The sequence below is a fragment of the Bombus impatiens genome, unplaced genomic scaffold, assembly GCF_000188095.3.
Source record: "Bombus impatiens unplaced genomic scaffold, BIMP_2.2 scf_0346, whole genome shotgun sequence".
Classification (NCBI taxonomy): Eukaryota; Metazoa; Arthropoda; class Insecta; order Hymenoptera; family Apidae; genus Bombus; species Bombus impatiens.
This window is the reverse complement of record NT_176765.1, coordinates 200766-227170: the sequence shown is the minus strand read 5'-3', so window position 1 is coordinate 227170 and position 26405 is coordinate 200766. Positions and strand designations below refer to the sequence as shown.

The 26405-nt window shown below is 42.6% G+C and overlaps 1 protein-coding gene across 10 annotated transcripts in view; it reads right to left on the bottom strand.

Annotated features, from left to right (window-relative positions):
* Positions 1-26381, bottom strand: part of LOC100746973 (titin) — a 61771-nt gene extending 35390 nt beyond the window's left edge. For 9 of the 10 annotated variants that reach the window (XM_033320777.1, XM_033320780.1, XM_033320779.1 and 6 more), the window contains exon 1: positions 25855-26381. The gene's annotated coding sequence lies outside the window, so the exon portion shown is untranslated. The remainder of the gene's footprint in view (positions 1-25854) is intronic. The other variant, XM_033320774.1, reaches the window with a different exon arrangement.
* Between the last annotated feature and the right edge of the window lie 24 nt (positions 26382-26405).

The following is a 26405-nucleotide window of genomic DNA, read 5'->3' as shown; positions in this document are numbered from 1 at the left end:
CTCTCAAAGTTCGTGTAACATTCAATTTTCCACCATCGATGAATATACGACTGGTCTCTCCGACACAAAGAAGCATCAAGCGACGAGACCGTCCGTCCGATTCATCAACGTTATTGTAAAACGTAGAATCATCCGACTGCTGGCATGAAACGGCACAAATTGCACGCAACGAAGAAAAGTCAGTCTGAGAACGCGGGTTCCTCGCAGAAAGGTTCAGCAAAGCACGATATCCGTACGGCGGATATTACGCCGGAGAAATCATTAGCACGGGGCTAAGCTGTGGCTAAGAGCGGAGGCAAGCTTCGGCTTGGCCGTGTTTAGAGCTCCGCGAGGCGATTATATTGCGGGTTAAGGGGCTATCGGGTATTCATTACGCCTAATGACCTCTCGAAGCGGCGAGTGCTTTTGGGCACGATGAAACGATGGAACGTGAGGCGGCAGCGGCACGGTCGGAGAAGGCACTCTCGGAACAACGGGGTTCGATTACTCAGGGCCTCGACGTTCACACGAGGGTGCTCGAGCAACAGGTCGGCATCATGTACACGGGCCTCTATTTATAGATATACCTGAGCTAGAATTACGTGGGGTCGAGGATAAGCCTGCCGACTCCTCGTCTTCACCTGAATCCACGACGAGGTTGTTGCGAGGCTCTCGTCGCTACCCTTCTTCGGCCATATTTGGTTCGTTCGCACCGGCAAATCGCGTTTCACTCGGTGATTCTTAGGAATTCGCCCCGACCGATCAACCGGTTCTACTCCTTTTTCGCATTTTTTTATTCCACCCTCCCGGGTTTTTCCCCATCTTCTATCTCGTCATGGACTTCCAGAAATTTATCGGTTCCACGGAACTTCGTTGTGCGAATTTCGCAGAATTTTGGCTACGTAACCGTCTAGTAATGCGAGACCCTATAAACCACGATGAAGAAAAGATTACCTGGTCCATTAGCGTTCCTTACCCTTAGGATTCTTGATAATTATACGTTTTGGATGTAAATTTTTAAGGCAAATAACATCGTCTGTTTTTATCGATGTTAATAATACATTTTCAGATAAGTACTTTCGTTTCTAGGAATATTTCAAGAATTTTTCTACTTTAACTACGTAAGTCCCAAAAAATATACTTTGAACAAATCATACGAATCAAGTAATTTTAGATACCGTGTAATATCAATTCAGTAGTCTTTCGGATAACATCGTTTAAATAGAAAAAAGACATTTCATCACCAAATTACCAATCGATATCGAACACGAAACGAGTAGAATGGATCGTTGCAGGATACGCGAATCGAGGCACGGGCAGATTCCTTCACTGGCTGGACAGTCTAATCGTTTTCGACGTAATAACCTCGAACTACTATCATTCCATTTTTCGAAGACGACGCGAAACCATTGCAGCATGTCGTAAGAGAGTCTTGGAGGAGCGCATCAGGCTATTCAAAGTCCCCCCTCTCCATTTATCTTGCCCATCCTATGGAGTTGTGCGTCGCGATTGAAACGTCCCCTCTGTGTCGATCGATCGTTCGATCGCTCAGCAGCACGTAATAACGAGTATTACCGCAAGATGCGGCGATTCCCCTGGTATTATAATATCTTGTCGAAAGATCGCATCGGGGCTGGATGCCTGCAACCTCGATAGGTATCTCTCTTTTTCTCTCCTCTCCCATCTCTCGATTCATCCCCTGTGATGCCTCGTCACGGAACACGCGGCTACGCTCACGTTTAACGCGATGCATCGAAATACTTCTTTTCGTACTGTAATGTTACTGTTATTATTTAAGCCGCGGTGTACATTCATTACTGTGATTATTAAATTTGAGCAATTTGCCGGTGGTACACGCCGCGCATCGTAAAATGGATACGCGTTAAGAGGCGCGCGCAGATACGCTCGCTCACCGCGCGTTCATTTTCGTTAAACGAAAGGGAAATTATTTCGGCGTACGTGTTCTTGTATTACGCTAGACCGGAGTTGCTCGAGCGGAACGCTGCCTGCGCGAAGAGGAAGATTACGAAAATTGAACCGAATTGATGAGGAATTTCGACTTAACTAGCGGATATGTTTCTGGTGAAGCGCACGAGGTAACGAGACGAACAAATCGATTGACATTTATGTTCCATGTCGGAGAAGATTGAGCGTAACGAAGGATCATGGAGGCAACGAGTGTTTGAAAATTGAAGTTTTACAGATACGTTTTTGTTGAGTAGGGAACAACTCCAATAATAGAGGTCAGCGAATACCATAATAAAGAAGATATTGATCAGTATCACGATCAATATGCTATCAATGAATACTGCATAAGAAACATAGTATTCTGTCGTATGTTGTTACTAAAATGTGTGCTAAATTACTCACTAATTGCGAGAAAATGTTTCAGTTTAAAGGCTACACATTAGGATGAAACGATCACACCGCTTAATTCTCACTGTTCTGTATGCTCAATTAATTATTCATATATGAACGTTATATCATAGAAAAAAAAAAAAAAAATACCGAAAGAATTTAACACGGTGTACCTGAAAGATCTAGGAAGTCACCGTTCCTGTAAGGATCGCAAAGTTTTATCGTTATATACGAACGCAGCACGAAGTTGCTATGCGAAACAACTTTACGCCAGCGTACAATTAAGTTGATATTATTACCGCGTACACATAACTCGGCCGTAAGTTACTCGCATTCTTCGCATCCTGCCTCCGTATATCTCCCTTATATATCTGGAAAAAGTAATAAAGGCCTAATCCCATCTTCAACGCCAGACGTTATTCTTCTTCCTCGTTTACGATTCCATCTTCTTGAAAGTCGTGTTTTCCCTCGGCAGAGATCGTGGTAAAATTCATGCAAAACGACGAAACAATTTCCGTTTCGTCTATCGCGATGTTCTCTCAAGACTCGTGTTATTTTCTTTTTCCGTTCGCAGCTCGTCTTTTTTTTATAGCGGAAGTCGCTCCTTATCTAATTTCTCCTTCGTAGTCCCTGTCTTCCCCTTTCGGCGAAGACTTCCTGCTTTTTGGTCTGGCGTTTGTACAATCCGTTAACGTCTCTGCCACGAACACACTTTTCATCCTTTTCCTTTGCCCGAGCTTCGTTATCGACAGAGTTCCTTTGACTCAGCTTCCTCTTCCCCGTCATTCGTCGTTAGTCACCCTGTCAGCTTTCCACTTCTCTATCTGTGTATCGTTCTACGTAGCGTGTATAACGAAGAACACCGAGAGGCGAAACCACCGAAGAGAGAGGGAATTTAGAAGCCGCGATAAAAGCGAGGGTCCCTTCTTTGTTTGACGAGAGCCTTTTTCCACAGGCGTCTTTCACGTTCCCATGCGAGATGCCTCTCCATCCTTCGTGGTGGCAGCCTGGACGGGGCAAACTCACCGAGCTGTCTGAGTTTCCGGCGCGAGAAGTGCCCAGAGCTCGTGTAAACACGAACAACGCCCGTTCGTATACGGCCCCGGCTAGGGAATGCAACGACTTCTTCACGGATAATCCATAAGTGGCTGCGGCCCCTTGTCCGTGTGCCGTTGTTGTTGTTGCTGCTGTTACGCCAGTGTCTATTGCGTTGCAGTTCTCCCGGGATCTCGTGGCACGCATCCGCGAACGCGCTCCGCTTTATTCGCGCAACGTCTTGTCGTAATTTCAGAGGATTCTTCCCCGGTCGGTCGATCGTGCCTCTCCCTGTAATTTTAGATTTCCCCCTCGAGCCGTTTCCCGGATGACTACGATCCGAGACGCTGGTAATTGTAAAATTAATTTTACCACAAAGTGAAGCAAAGTTGTGGAAAAACAGGTTCCCGCGACTCTCTGGTTGACGTCTCCTCTCCATCCTGTCTTCCCTTTTCCTTCGGTTACCACTTTTTACGATATATTTCTCTACCGGCTCCTCCCTCCTAAAGGACTAGTAATCCAATTATGGACATTTTTTTGTCAAGTTGCGCGTGGTCCGCATAATACGAGGCGCGATATTAGAGCTACGTAAGTAAATAGCATTGAAACACTGATCGGGAGAGCCGATTAAAGAGGCAATTTGCACGAAATTAAAGTGGCCGCGATCCACGTATAGAGAAGAGGTATCGAGGGAGGAAGGGCTAATCGGGGCTAGGTAATCGGCGAGGAAGATGATTGGTGGCAGATGTGCAGCCCTGTGTCGCGATCGCGATCATGAACAGGAATGCTCATCCAAGTCTCTCCCTACGTTCTCTTTCTCTTCCTTCCTTTTTCGTGATCTCTTTTGCTCTGTTTGAGCTGGACGCGCGCCCTTCCTCATTATTTCTCTGTTCCTCTTTAACCCTGTGATCGGAAAGATCAGGGCGTTTCGAACGCGCCGCAGCCGATCAGATCGCGTAATAACAGGAAGGCACACTGTGATCGCGGTAATTAAAACACACCACGTTGTAATCTTCAGTCCATTAGAGCCCATCAATTACAACCTCCCCTCCCTTAACCAGGCGCATCTTGAAGCGAATCCACTGGCCGGTATCTGTAGTGCATAATTCAGGACGTGTTTCGCGATAATGGTCCCTTGGATGGCCAATGAATCGATAGGTTCCTGGAAAGGCACGTGATTTAGAGGAGCAGCTCGCGAATCCTTCTCCTCTGGTCCGTTCTCGATTAAAATTTTTTGTTGCTACGTGGTCTGTGTCCTGTCCCTAATGATCCAATCGCGGTAGCACCGCTCTCATAATGGATTCTGATCGTAGCTGGATTTCGAGGAAATTAGTTGACAGGGGCAAGGTCTATTCCCGTGGGTGATATAACATGGTAGAGACGATAGTCCAGTTTTTATCTGCAAACAGCTTTTCTGCCACCGAGAGCAATTTTTCACGCGATCGTTTCTTTCATTCCTAAGGGACCTCTTGGACGAATGTAAAATATTTACGTTGAAGCGATTTCATGGCGATAGATTCGCAGCGCTATAATGAACGTAACGATTTACGCGTTTGTTCACGTCGATGCGAGTGATTTTTCTCAAGTTTCGATGCAAACAAACGATACGATATTATCTTAATTTTGCAACTGTGACCAATTCAATTGCTAAAGATCGAAAGCAATTAAACTGTACAGCGTCAACGAAAAGTTGAAAAGTGGCAACGATCTCATATCGTTCGATTATGATTGAGAATTGGCAATGTTTGCTTTTCATGGCAAATTTATTTCGCCTCTCAAAGCATTTATTGCCACTATAAATTCATAACAGATGAATAATTGATATTCCGAAGCTGAATACGAAATGTCTATAGCGGAATTTAAAGTGATGCGATGGATACTAAAATTTCGCATTTAAATGTGAACGTTCAAGTACATCTTGCTTCCCCTGCGAATATTTTTGCGTTAGTCCGAAATATATTGGAAGTAGGGGAAATCGTTGTTCTACAACGATGGGAGATTATTCCACGATCTCTATAAAAGCTAGCCGCGAAATCTCTAAGGAATCCAGTTTGGATGGAAAAATATGCAGGGAATCGACTCTCGTCTCTCCTGGCTCTCAATGTCATTATAGCTCCCCTGAGTATTGTCGTATGGATTTAGATATAACGCCATTTAAGCCATTCCTTATGTTCGGCGAGTGTAATGTGAACGCAATGCCATCACCAGGCTAATCTCGTTCCGCGTTACGTAATGTTTCACGTCCTTTCTCCGCTATCTTAACTTTCTTTGGGGATAATGCTCCAACCTAAAGCCCTAATCGAACGACAGGGTAACGTCGTCCATGCAAATGGGATCTGATCCTCGTCTGAATAATCGATGCGGTAAAGTAATGGGACTAAGAGTTGGATCGTTCGTTGAAAAATCCTCGTGAGTTATCTAGGCTCTTTCCTCGCTCTTCGACAACTTGAACCGCGTTCTTCCGTTATCAAGTATTCCCTCTCTTCCTTTGCTATTATTGGCAGATGCGGCCAGTTACGATCCAGGGAGCGCCGGAAATTGTCCGTTATGAGGAGCTCCGGTGATTAATTATTATGCAAACTAGCGGTATCCGTGTTTCTCATCCTTTAAGCGTCTCTAAGATGCCGCTGATCCTCTTGCGGCAGCGCGTGTAATGGCGTGTCTTAGACTTGCACGGCTGGGCCGCAACGTTTGACAGAAATAGCATATAGCCGATGTTCACGGCGAGAAGAATGTGGAATGCCATTCTGACGGGCTTTTCTACGTGGTTCAATTGCAGCCTGTCGTCCCTGATCCTTGAAGACTGTAGAACGTTACTTGATGGGCAATATGTTACGGTTATTCAGAGGCAAATGGTATCGCGAAGGAGATGTCTTGTCAATTAATCCTGCCGGCGTTATGCTCGCGATTACAGTTTGTTGCGACTATTATCCTCATAGGTAACTCATGTTTCAGGCGAACGTTAATATCCGTGTTCTATGTTCGTGGCAACAGAAAAAGATTTCTAACGACTAAATATAGCGGATAGTGGTCTGTGATATTGGCGAGTGATGATTTAATATACGGAAGAGATTATACGATCGACAGGTATATTAAGCAAACTTTTTACTCGACCGTGACAAAAAAGCTAATAGTTTGACACCTTGCATCGTTCAGTCTCGACTCTGATTAATTTTTTTTCTAACTGCTATGCACGGTGTAACTACCAAAGCGTAACACAATATTTCTTTACCCCGTTCCGCGCGATAAAAAGTTGCTTAATGCGACGACCGACGAGAACGTAGCGATATAACGATCAGAAGCAATCTTTCTCCATGACATGCTACTTCGTTCCAAAACAAACTCGACAACTGCAATGGTTGTATTCCGAGGATCGTTTCTGTATCTTCTCTGGCTCGATTGGATTCGCGTCGACGTTGATTCGTTGCGTAACATCCTCGATTGCTCTCTCGCTGTTAAATCGATGCGTCTCAGAGGGCCGACGCAAGATTTACGTTAGGATGGCTGACTACGTTGGCACAGCCTCGAAGAGGATGACAAATCCGAGCTCTCGGGACTTATCCGTCGAGAAAAGCATACCATCCTTCTATTCTGGAATGTCGATTGGTCGTTGCTTGCGCTAGGTAGTAAGTACAACAGCAGGGCGTCGAGAGTCTCTTGACGCCTTTGGCTTCACCTCCGAGTCAGGGAGATACGAAAGAGGGTGCGCGAAGCGAAATAAACGGATAATTGCAAATATCTGCTGACGCAACACGGAAACTGGAGAACAACTCGTGGACTGTTTGATTTGGATTCTTTTGGAAAACATAATGTGAAACATAATGCTCGAAATAATTAGAGGACAGCTACTAAAATGACTTTGATCTTCTTCTAGAACAAAAATACGCAAATGAAAGTTTGCTAGGTTTCCTTATAAAATGAGTTTGAGTAACGCGAGATTTACGATAAAGAGATTGAAGGATATCGAGTGTATTGTGATGAAATAAAGGAATTGTAGCAATAAGAAGACAATTCTGCTTCGTATAAGCATTTAGTCGTACACAGGTTGTTGTAGAAATTTTTATGATTTTTATCACAAGGTTTGATTTTACACTATTTTCACTAGATATTTTCTACCCCCGTCGACGAGTACTGTAAGCGCAAATTGCTGGAAAACGAAGCTGACTTTCTACAGCCACAATTCTTTCCAATCTCTCCGCCAGATAAACCCTGCAATGTTCATCGAGCTTGGAAGAACATTGTAATATTCCCATCCGTAATACCACGTTCACCATGCAGGCTGCTCGGATAGAGATATCGATGGCAAAGCTCGGAGAATGGTCGGCAACCGACTTGGAAGGACCGTCCTCGCGTTTTTCGAGAGATTACAGAGTGCAGGGCTGACATTACGAGGACCTCGATACTGTTTCAAAGTACCGTTCCCCCCAAAGTACCGATGCCTCGGTCTCGGATGCGGCGGTTGTGTGTCGAGCTACTCTCTAATTAGAGGCGTACTCGATACGCGAACGTATGTCCAGGGGCGAGACGGGATTCGATGCAAATAACAGCGGACGTAGGCATCGCGTATCCAAACAGGGAATAATTAGAATAATAATGGAGGCGTGCCCCCACGGGTTCCTCCGATGAACGAAGAAAGGATCGAACGTGACTTTAACTTCGTTCTTCAACCCGTGTTTGCACATCGGGAAACCCTCGAACTTGCTGCATCGCCGCACTGTTTGCCCTGCGTTTACGTGGAAAGCCTGAAATACCGAGTTTGCTTTGGGCGCGGCGTTCCATGCGTTTCGTCGCCGACGTGACTGCCTTCGAGACGAACATATCCAAGTTCAAGACACCGTGCCACTTAGCGAGACAATGTTGAGAGTAAACAAGGCTTTACGCATCTTTTGCCCGATGCTTTCGACACGGCGTTTGTCTTCGCCGTGGGAATGCACGCGACACAACGGCCACGAAACTTCACTTTAGAGGTTGTTGTATGCAGATTGCTATGACGAAGTTGCCAAGGTATGCATGCATGTATTGTGTAGAGATACCCCTTTGCATATAGGATTTGCTTAATCTGGATTAGCGTGGATGCGGAAGCTAATATTGGGATTGTCTCGCTCGGCCGGCACAATTAATCCCCGTGTTTCAATTATCCAACTCTGCAAACAACGGGAATCAATAACCGCGACACCTGATGCTCTGGTATTTTGATGGCGAACGCGCGAACATCGAGCTTGTGGAATTTTGCATATCGCAAAGGGCTTTTATGTATGTTTCCTTCGATTTTGGAGATTCGTTATACAATTCAACAGATTGTTAACTTCCTATGAGATATTTCCAACCCTTTCGTGTTCTATGATCGTTGAACTATTTCTTGAATTTGAGAAACATATGAAAGATTTGAGGAGCATTGCTGATTCCTTTTCCCAATTTTATAGTATAGTTCTTCTTAAAACATTGAAACTTTTGTTTGTTGAAACGAAAAAGAAATATGGACAAAGAGTCGGAGATTCTGGCAGGTATAAAATTTTATCTATAAATTGTACAATTGTTTTGCCATACCTACGTGCTGTAGTCATGGAATCTTGCGAGAGACTATAAGGTTGATTAATCAATACGTCTTGGTCGTTAGGTAGGTCTGTTAGTCTTTTATTCCTTTTTTCCGGATTTACCTTCTAAACGAAATCTACTCGGTCTTCAGGACAATGTATTTCAATTTCGTTGCTAAAGTTACCGTGTCCTAAGGTAATATCACGCTTGATATGATCATCGACGTAGGAAACGACAGGAAGTCTGATCCAGCCACGCGTTCGGACAGACAGACCATCACATTCGTCTAGTGATTCCTCGTAAGGTCGGGGTGAAGGAACCTTAATGACTGGATAGAAAGGGGACGGGATAAGAGTGAAAGAAACGGTGATCCTGTCCTCCCTGGAACAGGCATGCGCACCTGTGTCGAGCTTTACCGATGTAACGTGCCCGATCCCTTAGCGAGTCACGATCGCCGGACCTTCTTGTACAAGGTTTTCAGATCGACGCGACATCCCGACTAGGAAACCAGTACAAGGAAGTATAGAACGATCGTTGGAAGAGCTTGCACTCCTAGGAAGTGGCTACGTCGAATGTACATGAGATTTCGCGGAATCGAACGTGACTAGCCGAGTTTTGCCGTCATCTAGAACGCCAACTACTATTTTTCTTTCCTTTCTTTCCGTAATATATATGATAAATACATCAGAAAGTCGAAGGTGATAAGAATTCTCGAAGCTAAATCAATTTCTATTCTATACATTCCAAATATGGTAGCCTGTACGCGAAAAGTTCCATATTTCAAATAGAATCATTTCACCTTCGTTTCGAAATTCTAACAAGGTTTTGCTCCGAACGAACTTCATTAAAAATTTTCGAATATTGTTACAAGTAGCCGTAAATAGATTCCGCGTATGTAAAACATGTAAACTAGGGGAGTATGTAAATCAGATGTAACGAGGCATGTGCCAAGGGAAATGATTCACTTATTCCCGGGTGATTGGCAGGGAATGGAAAATGGGGTTTAACTAACTCGATAAACGATTTTCTGATCTGTGTGGGACCAGTCGGCGATGTACAAAGGAGAAAGACGCGGAAAAGGTACATGTGTATGGGATTGGAGCACGAGCCACAACCGCGTTTGCTCGCCATTGTCCTCGTGGTCCAGGTGTGAGCTCTCTCCCCCTTGTTGAAAGGCACGACGGGCTCAGCGTTGTGATTAATATACGCGCATCCGGCTGGCTGGAATAATTTTCACCGGCGCGCGTTCTGTAACGAAGCTTATGCCGGCGCGATGCGTTGTCAGTGACACGCAAAGAAAACGAGAAGATCGACGAGCTCTCGTGTACGAACTGGCCAACGGGAACGTTGTTCCGGTGGCCCTCTATAAATAGAATGGCGGAGTGCTTGATGATCAATATTCGTACATCCGGTTGGCTGGAACGATCCGACGGATATTCCTACTTGTATTTCATAAGAAGTAAATATTTTTTATGGCCGCATGGAATAAAAGAGTCTGCGGTGAATATACTCTGCGTATCACGAACTAAGAAAGTTGTTTCAGAGATTTTTAGACTTTCGTTAGAATTATCAAAATTAGCGATAAACACAAAGGTAAACGAATCTAGGACAAGATATTGTTACGACAATTAATATTTTGAAATTATCCAAAAGAGCGACAAAAGTTCATCTGTAACGTGAATATCGAGTATAGAAATATACTTTTCATAATGTGAACTTGGTTCTTCAACATCGCTAAGCTACAGAAGATAAGAAATATAATCTATCGCGCTCTTTCCTGGCGATTTTTATATTCAAATTCTATATTCAATTCTACAAAATCATCTATCAAACCCTACATAAATCTTACTATCTCTTAACACTTCGTCAAATCTTAAAACGGAAGAATCAATGATAATGCACACGATACAACGATCGAATTCGAAAACGGTAGCAGAATCATCAGCTGACGTATAACAGTGTCTCTGTGATTTCCAGGAGTCGTAGCAAGGAATTCCTGCCGTGAGGAGTATGTAAACGCGCCAGACGCCTCATTGTTACGGCGAGAAGAAGGCTGACTAGGGAACGGCATATATATACCGTCAGAGAGAAGATAGGCCGCGCACGATCAGAATAATGCCTGTCGGTGTACTTGAACGAGGCAACCGGAGGTGTTAGTGGACTATAAAGAGAGAAGCACAGAACGGTCGGCTCGTGCACGAGCCACACAGCGGGACACTGTTGTGTCCCCGTGGCCCAGGTGCAGGGCCACCCTCGCGTCCCCTCCTCTCCGTTTACCAAGCAACCAACACCACGGAATGAAAGGTTACTCGCTCGTCGTGAAGAGCGCAGGCAACACCGTGTACCGGACCGGTGAAGATCGACTTCTCTGCAGGGCCTGGGGACAAGACTCACGGGAAATAATGTTGGAGACGGTGAACCGGATACGAATCGCGCGAACCACGAACAGCCACCCAACGTTATAGGTCCGTAGCGTGGTTGTCTTACCCCGTGTAAGAGAACCAGATACGATCTTCGTCGTCGATTCGTGTCCCTCTTGATCGGAGCCCACCTTCGGGGACAGGTTCAACGCGAAGACAAAACCTGTCGACTGTCGACGCGTCAGCCTTGAAAGAATGATAATCGTCGCTTCACGGGGACACCCACGAAACGGGTCGCGGTCGTTAGACAATCGAGCCTGGTAATCGATACGTTTATAAATGGTATCGTGGTACGATACTCTGTATTTTCTCTTCCACTCCTTTATTGCTTGACCCTAGAGAGAGGGTACGCCTGTTCCGGGGCGATAGTAATTAAGTTTTACGGCGAACCTTCGACCCGATTTAAGATACCGGCAGAGGTAATGCTTTAAGCGACGCCGGGCTGTAATAATATCTTCCTCGCCGCGTGATTTCTTCCTTCGAAATTTCTACCAGCCGGATATCGTGGTATTGTGTGAATGAGAAAATTATTTCTAAGAAGCGCCTACCAAATCCTATAGTTTCCTATTCGATTCTTTGTTCCCGAATCCTTATCGATTCTACTCAATCGGGGCTTTACGAGGCCGGCGAGAAGTTTCATCTCGATATTTCATCGAAACCATATGAATTTACGCTTTAATATTGATTCCTCCCTCGTCGTCCATGGTTGATTTACGACGAGAGCGTAAGAAAGCCAGATAGGACGAGAAAAGCAAAGGTGTGCAATGAATCGAAAGGAAAGCTTACGAAGAAAAGCCAGGGAAAAGAAAGAACCGCTATGTAATAGATTCGAAGGGAGGAAAGGAAACGTGGCACTAGCTGGTTCGAATAAAACGACCAAGACGAAGCATACTCTGCTACTATCTTATTACGAATCTCTACAAATGATCTTCATCAGGGTAAGGCCGTGTTCTACCAGCTTAATGCTCCCTCCGCCTTCTTTCGCTCATTCCCTTCGACCTTTTTCCATCCATCGTTTCTATACTATACTCAGCGCGTGTTTTCTTGGTGAGAGGAGGACGAAGGTGGATGGACTTCGGCTGCTAGTGGCCCACGGAGAACAGCATCGAGAAGAAGAGTTATCGAAGACGCGAACGAAAGGGAGTCGATTCGACGTTATTAATCTCAGAATGGCGGTCAGACGCGGCCATGACCGTGATAGTTCGGTCATCAAGATGTGTAGATACCGAAGTGGCCTACGGGTTCCACAGTTCATTCTTCATGGGTGACTTTTGCGTATATGCGAATGCCGGACGATTAACGATCGTACCTCGCGTTGCGCTCGTTAAGCGACAGTTTCTTCTCCCTTCGAGATGAACCAGCATAGCGGCCAGGCAACCATTCCAATGAAGAGAGAAGAAGAAGAAGAAGAATGAGAAGAAGGAGAAGAAGATGAAACTGGTACACCGAGATCATCCCTTCGGTCGAAGACGAATGATCCGGACTCTGGGCTGGATACATTATCGCCATGTGTACGAGGCAAAGGAGCTGCACGAGCATCGGGCGACACTTTCGTAGAATCGTGGATCGAGTACGTGACGACGATGGCGATCTGAAAGAGGTCCTCGAGAGCCAAGGTCGTACGACTAATAATAAGTCGGTAGGTAGGAATCGATTTCCCCATGGATCACGACCGGTTGCCTTCGAACCGGGACGAAGATGTGGGTTGATTGTCCGCCACGATACGAGTCCTACGCGACAGTTTCTCTCTCTCTCCTTTTATTACTTACACATCGATATTTCGTGGATTCGTCGAACGATATATATGGTTACTCAAGTTGATCTATATTTCAGAGTGACAACTGGTGAAAGTGGTGACGCGAGATCAACGTTGCTTCATATTAACCATTTATAACTGCAGATCGTTATTCGTTTACGAAACTTGTTGTAGCAATTCCATCTATCTTTTACCTGTGCATGAAATTAGCAATTGGAATTTTAACCTTCTATAAAGGAGCGAAATTTCACTCTTATGAGAAAAATGTCATACCGATTAGTTTATATAGCTTGCATCGAGAGTTGCCTCTTTTTGCAGCATAAAAGGAATATCGTCCCATCGGATAACGGTTTCATTGGATTTATAGAAAATAGAACATGGTCGGGCAAGCGTGTACCGACAGTTACATAATTTCCAATTAGCCCATTGCCAGCGAGTTTTTCTCGTTTCTCCCGCGCAAATAATCGTGCGAAAATTCTGACAACAATCGTAGGAAGTAATGGGTAGGGTATAGACGAGCATACGAAGATCGGCCAACATGTACCAATCACCTACGTGTACTGATCACGGGGATTTCCTATGTGTCACGGTTCCGCTCCATTTTCTCCTCTTCTCGTGACGAAATAGGATGAATACGGGATGCAACCGCAGAATAAATAAATGGTTAAAGATAAGCAATAAAAGTATTCGCGAAGAAATCACATTGACCATGAAAAGTGTAAAGGACAAAAGACAAGATTAAAGAACGATGATGATAGAAACCAAACTTACTCCAAAGGTACTTGGATCTTAAAATGATTCGTTAAATATGGATAATAAGAAATCAGCGAAGAAATTATAAATGACAAAAAGATGAAACAACAAGAGGCTAAAGTAAAGAACGATGAAAATGGAAAGCAAATATTGAGTAAATTTTAAGCCTTATTTCACCTACTTAATTGCCATTCGTTTGACTTCCAGGCTTCAAAATAATTAGGTTTTAAATTAAAATAAAAAGACAGTGAACAATACCGTAATTATTTTTTCCAGTAAAAATGAAACTTGGATCGATTCTGTTCAGCGATAGACACGTTAATTTAAAATATTTCGATATCTATCGATTGTCTCAATCTCACTCGTTCGTACGAGATGATAAAAATGTCAGTTAGCAATTCGAAGAAGGAAGTACATAATGTCGGCGAAATACGGTCGAGCGTGTTCAGAAAAGTCTCTTAAGGCCTCCATACTTCGAAATCAGTCTCTTGGATCGCTCTACGAGATCAGCTAATAGCGTTAAAGCAGAAACTAAGCACCGGTTAGAAAATTTACCGTTAGCACCGACCGATTACCATTGGAGATTAGTTCTCGCCCGAGATCGCGTTTATATCTGCTTCAGCTTCGAGATGTTAGGGGCTGCCTTGCCATTTTTTTCCATTCCTCCTTTCCTTTTTTCTTTTCATTCTAAACTCGATTAAATCGGCCGACGCTCTTTCTCCTCGCGTGCGTTTCATCAACGGTAAAGTTCCATCGATTCACGGGGAATTTGTATCTGCTGCATGCTACGATATCGTATCACGAAAGCCCCGACCAGTTTATAAATCGTTGCTCCACGTTCTCATCGATCTTTCTCGAGCCTCGAATTAACCATAAATTCTGTAATCGAGTCAGAGTTCGAGTTGCACGCCGGGCATTTTATTTTTCCTCTTCTTTTTCTTTCCGCCGGATGATTCTTCGACGTCGGTTACAGGAAGAACGAGCTACTACAAAGTTACATTACATTACTTATTTCTCTTCCTCTTTCCCCTTTTTCTCTTCGGTTTATTTCCACTTCCTCTTCTGCTTTTCTTTTTTTAATTTATATCACTCGGTTAAACCGGTTTCGTGGCATACCTACATTCGATAAAGGATGACGTCATAAAAAATTCCCAGGATCGCGATGACTTGCGTCAAGCTGCGCATGTTGTGTGGCGAGAAAAAGCCAAGAGGACGAAATCACGATTTCGTTTCTCATTAACTGAACACCGTTCGACCTCGAAGCGAGCCCACGATGAATCGATGAGGCGAAGAACGAGTGATATACAGGGTGTTTCACCTAAATTGAACTTGTATAATCTTGTGGAGACCAGTATGTTGGAACGATATTTTTATTTTACTGAAATGAGTTTGGGATTGCCACCCGGAAAGTAAACTTATCAATTAATATTCTATGGAACGCTATCTTTCTGAGAATCTTGTATAATATTCTATAAAGTCAAATTATTAAGTCGAAAAATGGAATTATGTAATCATCGGCAAAATTATAGAGACAAATAAAATATACTTGGCCTTTCCATCTCATTAAAAATTTTTATTATAGAATATAATTATTTTTTCTCATATATTAGCTTCTATAAAACAACTGTGTACGAAAAATTCTGCAACTTGTGTGCGAAAAATTGTTTTGAAATTTTTATTTTCATACAAGGGATATTTTAAATGATACAGTTAGACGAAACACCCTGTATATAAACGGAGCCTGGTCGATCTGATTGCGTACGCGTGCTCCTTTGATTCGTTGTATAATGTTACGTGCTATTGTACTTAATTCCAGCGCTCTTACGGTACCCTGTTTGCCAGAACCGCGTGCACCGGCATCGTCCCTTCGCGAACGTCGCTCTTTCATTGCCAACTCTAATAAATAAGCCTAGCAGCCTTCGAGGATGCTCCGGATATGGAAGATTCGCTGGAATTGAATCGCACTCTCTCGCTGATAGCGAAGCGAGTCGATTCTTCCCTTTCGACCCTGCCTGTGCTTTCGAGCGGTTTGTCGTGCGTCAGTTTTTTGCTTGGAAAATAACAGGACTATTTCGAGCTGCTTTGGTCATGGTTCGTTTTGCAAAACGACTTTCTTAAATTTCATACATTTCAGAGAATGGTAATTTGCTATAAAATTTCTGATAATGTGCAGAAAAGAGTAGCTTTATGCAAGAGAGTCGAGAAAATGTGTGAAAGCAATAAAGTAGATTAATTTATTGAATTTTAATCCTTTGAGTGCTTAGAATAAATACAATATTAAAGAACCAAGCTATGTACAATGTACATGCACGATATTAAAATATAGGTATAAGTAAATAACAGGTCGAGTTCCATATTACGAGCAGTTGAAGACCCAAGAAGGTGGATATTTTCTCGTTTACATTCGTTTATTCTACACAGCACTTAAAAAGATAATCCAACATTCTACTTTATCACTTGTATCAAGTTAATCCGATATAATCTAGAACAGCATTAAACAGTAACATGTTACAGCCCGTGTTACAGGTTAGCCAACGAGTGCCATCGTTTTATGCGCGAAAGTTAACACCGGTTATATGTGACAAATCGAGAACGGTTTGATAAGACCTGTCGGAACTAATGACACCGATAGGATAAGTAAAAGACGCGGAAAATTCCATATAGAAGCGTGAAAGGCATTGCGTCTTATCTACGATCGAACCACCTGTTAACGATTCACGAAGAGTGACGGTCGACGGTGTTATAAAATGGAACGATCTATAAAGGCCATTACACAGCTCAATAAAACGGCCCCTGGTAACCTGTTACCGGTTACCGGATTATTTCGTGAATAAAATGACGTGTGTCGCGTGCATGTTCGTGCCTCGCCTTTATACCACACTAGAGACAGAAAGAATACGTCTAAGAGGAAACAAGCTGAAAGAGAAGGGAACAAGAGGTGAAACAAAGACGGATAGGTCACCGACCGGTTGTCAGTGACAATTCCAACGCGCGATACACAACCGCTGTCCAGGTATATCTACATTGTTGGAGGAACTAGGCCAATAGTGCAGGTTCACTAAACCACCGCGAACTGGATTATACACCTTTATTTTCGTTTGCTCTGGAACAACAAGGGGTCTGTAGTGTTTTAGGTCAGCTGTCAACCGAATTTCGTAAAACCCGACGACAGCTGATTTGCATCGTGTTAGTCATCCAAGAGGACACGTTTTGTGCACGAATCACGATTCACGAATTTCGATGTTTTTCTCTTTCTTGTTTTTCTTGGCAGAGGTTTTTCGAGGCGAGTGAATCAGTTGAATGATTCAGCGAACGACAATTCGGAAAGAACGTTCGATTGTGACTTTTATTTAATGAGGAACCAACACGGCGATCGAATGGTAATCGGTTTCGGAGTCGTGTTACGTATTGAGGGTGACGTAAACTGTGTTATAAGAGTTTCCAGAGAATCCAGTATTTCGTGAATTATTCTGAAATGCGAATTTTGCATAAACTTCTAAAAACGACTAATATATTCTTAAAGGAAGAAATTTATGTTTTCGTAATTATATAAAGTCAGGTTTATTGGCTTCTCGATGTTCATTGAACTCGGCATAAAAAAAGCATGGCATCAACATACGAAAGCAGATCCTACAGAATTTTGAAGAACTATCTAAGTAATATATGTAGACCACACATGGATAAAAAATATATATTCTTGTTCATTTTCTAAATTTTATGTCATTTGACTAATTTAACATAACACTGCTGATAAGAGGAATAAATTTATTGCGTCAAAAGAAACGATATAAGCCCAGCACGTTTCGTGTAACATAATTAATTAGTATTTTCTAAATGCTCAAGAAGTGTGAGGAAAATACATGCATATTTAATTTCAAAATCAGCTAAAGGAACAGTTTTAATAACTCATAGAATTTCATACAATTATTCTCTGATTTTCAATTTTATTCGATTTAATTACGCACTTGCTTTATTTCTATGTAAAAGAGTTTGCCTCTGCATCACATTGAAACGCATCTAACGAATTGAACATTTATGTTGCCTGAAAAATCAAACTACTTTATACCACACTAATTTTAATATAACCTCTCATTACAGTCACTTCAAACTTTAACCAACCCTCGATTATGCTTCAGCTTCAAACAATTCTATATATAACTCATACAAAAGTTACAAAACCAATATCCGATTGATTACCAGCATTATTATTCATGTATTTTGGAACGCAGGAATTTATTAACCAATTTAATTATTTAAAAGAGATTTCAATTATTTCGATGATATTTCAAACGTACTTGATTGCGCGGGTTCATAAAAGATTTCTCAGCTATCGAAAATATTGACAGCCACGATGGGAGAATTCGGAGCGAACGAAATCGAGTCGGCTCTCGTCGATTAACGTTCTAAAAACCGTTCGTGCGCTCGTGCAATACGTGCGACGAGTCCAAAGCTCGGAGTCGATTCGTGCGCGCATTGAAATTCTCTTGGATCTCGTCGGACAGAGTAGCCGATTTTTATCGAGTACACGACCGGTTACCGGGCAGACCTCATAAACCGCATTCGACATCGAGGCACGAGTAACCACGTAAGGAATACGAAGTATCACAAGGTAAATTCATTCGTGGTATTTCAATCGGCCAGACAGAAACCGTTCGAAACCCGTTCAGACCGCGAATCCACGAACGCGCCGACACGCCGACCGTGAAACCGTGCCGCGTGAATTCCAGCACGATAGTAGCGTGTCACCGACAACCCCACGATAATCATGCTATTAATCGTGAATATCATGGTTGTATCGGATTTTGATCACGAGCATTATCGATAGGTGGTCTGGGCTATTAATACGCTCGGGTTGACGATCGTTTGTTGAGGGTTGCGAAAAGTCGTGTAATGTTTGGAGTAACGTAATCTCGAAGCAAGTTTCGTTGTGTTCTTTTTACATTCTTCACGAAAGAATTGTATACTGGGTGTTGAGAAATAAGAGCGTAAGACTGTAACGCGGTATAGTAGAAGATGTAAGAATTGGTTCATTCAGGATCTGTTTTTTTCAAGAAAAAAATGTAATTCTGTAATTCTGTTTTAGGAAACGTCCAATAACTTAAGTACCCAAATAAATCTCCGAAGTGAAGAAACATATCTAACAATAAAATCACTAAAAAAGTCTAACGGAAATATTCTATCACGATTATTCTTTATGGTTTAAAAATTATGTTAATGAAGTATCTCTTCGAGAAAATTAAGAATTATATTCTACAGTGAAAGGGATCTACGTTAGATTAAACATTTTCTGTTACCCTCAGTGCACACTATAGGTCCTTACAGTAAGTATTATTCTTCTTCTTTTTCTAACATTCTGTATATTAAGGACTAAAAAAGAATTCGTATTTATATCATAATGTAAAAAACTATAAATGCTGCATAGTACTTAAATACATAGGAAAAAGTGTCAATTGTAGACTATCGCTGCATACACAGCACAATTTAGGTACAGCAATCGATAGATCGTATCATCTCGTGTAACCCCAGAACGATAACATCAAAATGAAAACTCTTTGACAGGAACGCTCGCAAAACAGACAATTCTGTAATTGAATTTCTTTGTCCTCCCCTTGATAGAACGTTCATTTCCGCGATACTAGAAATTCTTCTTCGGGAATGGAACACGATGCGAGCAATCCACGATTCCGACAGAAAGTCGATATATCCAGTCTTTCGTTTTATTTTTATTTCTCGTTCTTTCGTATGTGACGGCTCGGCAGAGCGTCGGAACCGATTCCATCCACGAAAAGAACCAGGGCCGTCAAAATGAAAATCGTTGAACTTCCTATTCCCTTGTACGAGTCATTGGCCTGTCCGGCGGATTTTTCGACGGGCTGGTTCATTCGCATTCACGTATGCGAACCCGAGCGTATCCAAATTCCGCGATAATCGTAGGAGGAAACCGTATGTTGACGGAGGAGCGTATCGTGGTTGGTCTCTCTTTGAAAGATTCGGCTACGGGGAACAAGGCGTGACGTTGAATTAGCACTTCGTGTACGAGGCACGCGTGCCTGGAATACGAGGTGGTCGCATTGTCGGTACCGCAAGCTCCGTGCGAATAGAATTCGAACGTGATCGGTGTCGATTCCTCGTTTGAAAGAACTTTCTGAACTCTATTGTCGCTCTGTTTTACGATTGCAAGTCGTTGACTTGTAGTGTTTCCAACTTTAAGTCTCGAATCATCGGTAACTGTAGACTAACATCACTTCGTTGTAAATTTATTTCTTTTTTTTTTTTTTGTATGCATATAGTGATTTTTTAGGAATTGCAAAAATGTTTGTAAAGGAACTGTTAACGATAGAATTGGTAAATCTGCCAATATTGGAAACTTCGGATCTTCCTGTTCCTGTGATCGGTAAAAATATTTACGAGGGTTAGGTGAATTTTAATGTAAAAGTTTTAGCCGACAGAAAGGATATTCACGATGGAATGTGAAAAATTCAAAGAACTTGCGGTAATTTGGGGGAATTCCCGGCGGATCGGTTGAATTTTCGAAGTTTGCTGGACGTTTAGGGAGAATGAATAATTGGTCGTGTCTTTTGAGCAGCCTTAGCACACGTTGAATACAGGATTTCACGGGCCGATAGGTCGAGTCTTCGTGCTCGATATTTTTAATAGCCCTTTTTGGATAGCGACCGGAGGCCAGTGGCCGACGAGCCGGTCGTTCGCGGGGTGTTCGTCTTCTTTTTTTTTTTTTGAACTGCTATATAGCGTTGTAGCCTGGTCGATAGGAAGCGCTGCCTCTTTTAATGCTCGATCGCTTCTAAATAGTTTGACGTTCAAAAGATGTAGCTCGACTACGTTCGTCAAACGGTATATAACCTGGCTGTCGGTTATACCACCTAGGTATACAGCGTTCAGTGACACTTTCGAGTTGCTGAAAATGATCGATCGAACGCGCCCTGAGATTCTATAAATGGAATCTAAATTTAACGAACTACATTTTAGTCTATTGGATAATACGTTTATCGAATAATGGATAAAATTAGAAGCGTCGAGTCGGGAGATAAATACAGCCTCGATTTATATTTAGTTTTATTATAATCGTCGAACCTTCGATTGCACATCCTTGAATAAAGATTCGAAGTATTTAAAATTCCTGTCGTGTAGAATTGAATATCAGGAAGCTGCATCACGAAGCCAGTAGCCTCGATAAAAATCCGATAATTAAATTTCAGAATACCCTGAAATTTAGAGGATATTTATGAAGATCAATTAAAACGAGGACTTTTGAATGTTATACAAAAGCGGTCGATCGAAGAGGATCGCTTTTTTCTGGACAAAGGCGGCCTGTCGGTCGCACGACCCAAATTCGTGGCGCGGCAGTAACCGCATCTCTGAGTTTTTACCGTTTCGTGTGGGTCTGGTACGTGATTCAAACGGTCGGTCAAGCGAGGAGCCGAATAGAAGAGGCCCAATGACGGCGCAAGCAACAGAGCACGAATTCTTGCTCAATGATTTCTGTCTTACTTTGGCTACTTTCACTGCGATAATATCGAGTAGTTTTGACTCGTTTAATGCGCGAAGATTGCCTCCCTTCTTAATGGTAGTGGTGCGATTCATGCACGCACCGCTTGCTCGGGAATCAGCGGTTAATTATTTAACAGCGGCAACAAGAACAACAACAGTAGCAGCAGCAAGAAATGGCGAAGCGGGTGTAAAAGTGATCGTGTCGTACCAAGAAGTTGTGCGACATCGGTTCATCGCGTTGCCTACTGTTTGAAAAGCTAGACGGCGCTAACGACAACGAAAGAAAGCTTGTGTGCGTCTGGTCGAGCAAAAACGTCTACCTATGCGAAAGGGGAACTACGAAGCAGACAAGAAGAAAAGAAAAACTCACAGCCAACTATAGTCCAGCCAGCTATTACCGTCCATAATTAATTCGTGGCACACCTAACTCAAAACCTGCCACGGTTGGCTTTTCTCTCTAAAACAAGAACCATTCCATTTTCCTATTACCTTTTTCTCGGTTTTTATTCTTCTTTTGCAATTATGTTTAATTCGTCTTGCAATTCGTTCACGACGACGAGAGCAATCACGTGAAGTAATAATTCAGCTTATACATTCTGACTTTTAATAGATTCGATTATTCACTGAGCACTTTAGCACTTCAATCATGACCGACATTGTCATAAATTTGCGTCAGCTGATTTTTCACAGGTTTCGTTCTAAGATTAATGGTTTCTATGTCAATTTTTCGATGCAAATTTCGTAAAAAATGTTTGCTTTATTACGAAGCATACACTTCGAAGAAAATGTTTTTCAATATGATATGGAAGCTTTAATATGAATATCGTATTCGATAAATATGGAAGCAATTATTTTCGTACGTCGAAAAGTCGATGGAAGTAAATTAGATAGCGCAAAATAATCAATAGTATATCGATCATTTTATCGACACTTTTCATTATAGAAATCTATTAATAATCAAACTAACTTAGCCTAAACTGCACAAGACTATTAATTAAGATCGTATCCGTCATTTAGATGTAATTTTAAATGATTTATTTATTTGCAGAAATAATTCTAATGTTCACGGAGATGTCCCGAGTACTCGATTTTGTATTACACGTTATACCTAAGTACGAAAACGGCTTACGTAAAAAGGATCTTTCTCCTTTTCTTCTTCCGCGATCGATCGCAATTAAGCTCTCCCTTGTAAGATCGATTCTCCACGGTTATTGCACGCGGATCGCGTGCCTGAGATAGCTCCTTACTTACACTCCATTACTCTATTTCATTTTCGTCGCTGTGTCTAACAAGGTAGCCAGAACCGTGGCTGCCCTCTCGTGCAATACACGACCAGAAGATGGTCTTGGTAATTAGCGTTTAGTAATTAGCAATTAGCTGGTCGAGCCGTAAGTAAGAAACCGGGTAATCAACGTATTGTACGACGAATACGCTGATCCTTCTTCCGTCGCGAAGAAAATACGCATGCAAATGGTACGATGTAATCGAGGTCTCACGTAGTTTAACTCTTCATTTTTCTTGGAAGCAATATTTTTTCTTTCTCTTCATCGATTAAAACCGTTACGAGTCTCGAAGAGGTAGAGGACCTCGGTTCACGATGAACGATGAAACGTTTATGCGATATAGAATTACAATTGTGGCGTTTTATAATCATATTTTTCCATATACATTCCTAACGAGCAAGTGATGTTGGAATTATATAGGAATGAGAAATTTGGAGATGAAATTCGTAAATATTGTAAGTTATCGAAATTGATGTTTCAAGTGTTTAATTTGGAAATCAGTGCGAACGAGCAATTGTTGGAGATGTTACGATTTCGCGTTGGTGATGTTTCGTGATTATATTTTTGCGTGTATACCTTTAACGAAGCAATGCACAGAAACATGTAACGTTTTAGTACACTAGCGATGCGACGTTGTTACTATTTCGCATCGGTGATATTTTGCAATTCAATTGGTTCAAATTTCTAAAGATTCGTGCATACGAGAAGTAAGAAATTTGATAATGCGGTTAATGCTTTTGGATTGCAAAATCATGGATTCATGTCTCATTTAGTATCAATGAATCTCTGCAATTCAGTGGGTGCACCTAAGTATATGATACCATCATTATAAATATAATCTACACAATATATTAGTGATACTGTACAATTCGGTAGCTTTGTACATATTTCTAATATATCTAACACGACCATGCGCTATTGCATTATCAGAAATATAAAGCTGTCTAATCATACGCTAGCATCACTTATTTGCATTAGACTTAACAGATTATCATGCATAAACTGAAAGGTAAGATTTGAAAATCTTGAAATCCTTAAGAGTTATAAATTCAAGATTTTGAAATTTTTAATAAAAAATTCAAAGTCATGAAAAATAATATCATAAGCCATCGTTCATTAAGCGCACGAAGCACTATCGGTTATCGAACTCTCCCAAGAAGAAGGAGTTCACGAAGACTCGTAGCACAGCGTGAAGTAGAAACATCGAGATGGCTTCCACGGTCGGCGATAATTAACGGATAACACACGGTCGCATAATTAATTTGGTTGTTGTTATTATATAGTACGCAGGAGCAAAGTAAATCGTTGATTAAAAAGCCCGCGTTTCCTGGCAAAGGTGATTCATGGATGCCACGGATCGGCTACGCGCACGCTCGCTGAACGTAATGATCACGGATCATAATGCAATCGTAACTTCTCCGACGTACTTCGACCGTGACAAATTCATTCTCTTTATCCTCGATGAAGAAACAAGATCGTTTCTTCTAGAACGATTTTTCGTTCAATTCGCGAACCATTCATCGCAAATGTTTACATTTTCGAGACTGAAATCAAAGCTTTACGCGAGACTTCGACTTTAATCTTTGCTCTCCGCAACGGTACAATATCATGCTAATTTTCGTCTTCATTTTGTCGTCGTCGTCGTCGTCGTCGTTGCATATAACATTGAGAATTTGATTTAACGGAGGCATTTGAGGCTCATTCACGCGCGTTACACCGTGTCGCGCTCTCGAGGAAAGGAAACCCGAGGTCTGTTTTACGCCGACGGGATACAAAGGAGCCCGTGCGCCTCTATAGATTCTCCTAGTTTACATTTTTCGTCTCTGCCGGCGTGTCGCTCACGGGAACGATCCATTATTTCGATTCTTGGAATTCCTTCTAACTCATTATGCTGACGCGCGTTCTACCTTTGCGGACCCTATTTTATATTCCGTAACCGGCGGACCCGCCACGGGAAAATCGATACCGTTTCGACTATTCTCCCCTTTGTTCAGAGGCGAAGGGAACGATCAGATCTCTCGACTATATAGATTCTGAAGATCCCTCGTTCTAAGCAAACTTTCCGCGAATAGTTGGCAGAATCAGGAAAGAACTTTCTATCTTTATTTCTTTCCTGTTTCGTTGTTCGTTTTGTTATTCGTTTTCTTTCGATCGATTTCGAGGTTTCGTAATGTTAATCAACGGCGATTATACGGATGTTACAGGTTGTCGAGATTCGCTGTGTTGCTTCTTGGTATTCACGTATCGACGGTGTTTGCCTCGGTATTCAGACACGGTTTCTTAATTGTACGAGGTGTTCGTGCACGACAGAGACTAGCCTTCACGGCTGCAAGTCGACACGCATACCTATTATACCGCTGCGTTGAATTATTTAGGCCCGGGCCTCTTTGACTCCGTTCCGGAGACGAACCGGTCCATCCTCGCGTGACTTGTTGCGAGCGACTCACCCACGCCGGAAAGACGCCTTTAGTCACCCGTTTTCCCGTAGCGAAGTTGGAATTTCCCTTTTTATACGTTTTCCCTTTCCCCTCTCTCTTTTTTTTTTATTATTAAAGAACGAAGGCGATCGTTTGACATAAGATAATGTTTAACCGTGACCGGTGTATTTCGTTGTTACGTTGCTACTCATTCGTAATTATCGAGTTTAACCGATACATAACAGGTGTAGTTCGACCGGCCACGATGTTACAAGGTGATTTTACACTCGACGCGGATTTATCGATCTCTTTCCGATGACTCAACGTGACTCGTGCGATCGCGTTCGAAAGTTAATCGGATCACTTCGCACGTTCGTGTTCGTATCATTGCTCGACAACAGCGAACGAGAGCCTTACTCTTCGAAGACCTCCCTTATCCCTTGTACATAGCAATACATACTTCCATTGAAAGAGCACTTTGAGATCAACGTATTCCTGCGTCGAGGCACATATTACTTTTTGGTCACAGTTTATAAAATCCACGGTCGAACAACGACGACGAAGACGGCGATGAAGACGAGAACAGAAGAACAGCGAGAAGCATGGTCCGTTTGATCGCGAGAGAGAGAGCACAGTGCAACAGAATCACTGATCTTGATCACTTGGTATCACCATCGAGGATCGAGGAGAGGCCGTTCCGTGAGCGCGCGCGTTACCGAACGTATCGAGCTCACAGAATTATATTCCACCCTTTTTCGCCGGCTTTTTCATCGCACTAACGAATAAACCACACTGTTTTTAAGACTTACCTATCCAGGACGGTCGTCAACGGCAGACGACCCTGACGATCCTGTCCGGCGACGTGTTCTTCCGGATGGACGCGTGGCCGGTTTCGATTCGATTCGAAAATTCTTTACGTGTCGCGGTTGTAATCGTGCTTCGAGATCTTCCCGTGGAACTGTTATTAGAGTCGATGAACCTTCGGTCTCACTCTTCGAAAGGATAGCGTAATGTTTCTCGACGGGGATGTCCCGTGGTGAACACGGGTTCGGCAGATCGCGATCTAAAAACTACCGATCGACAAACTATCGTTAACTATCGTTTTCTTTTCTTTTTTTTTTTTTTTTCTTAACAAGGATCCAAGTTGCACACCGAAATTCTTATTTCTCTGGCTGGTCTCTCGCACCCTCGAAGATCGAGCGATGTGCGAGTCCCGAGCACCGTTCTTTTCTCCCGTTTTTCCCTGGTCCCCTGTTTCTTCTTTCTCCCTTTCTTTCTCTTCTGTCCCCTCAAAATCACCGCGACACCGCACCGAACAGAAGTGAACTACTCGTGCGCCGCCGGTTCACGGTACCTTAAA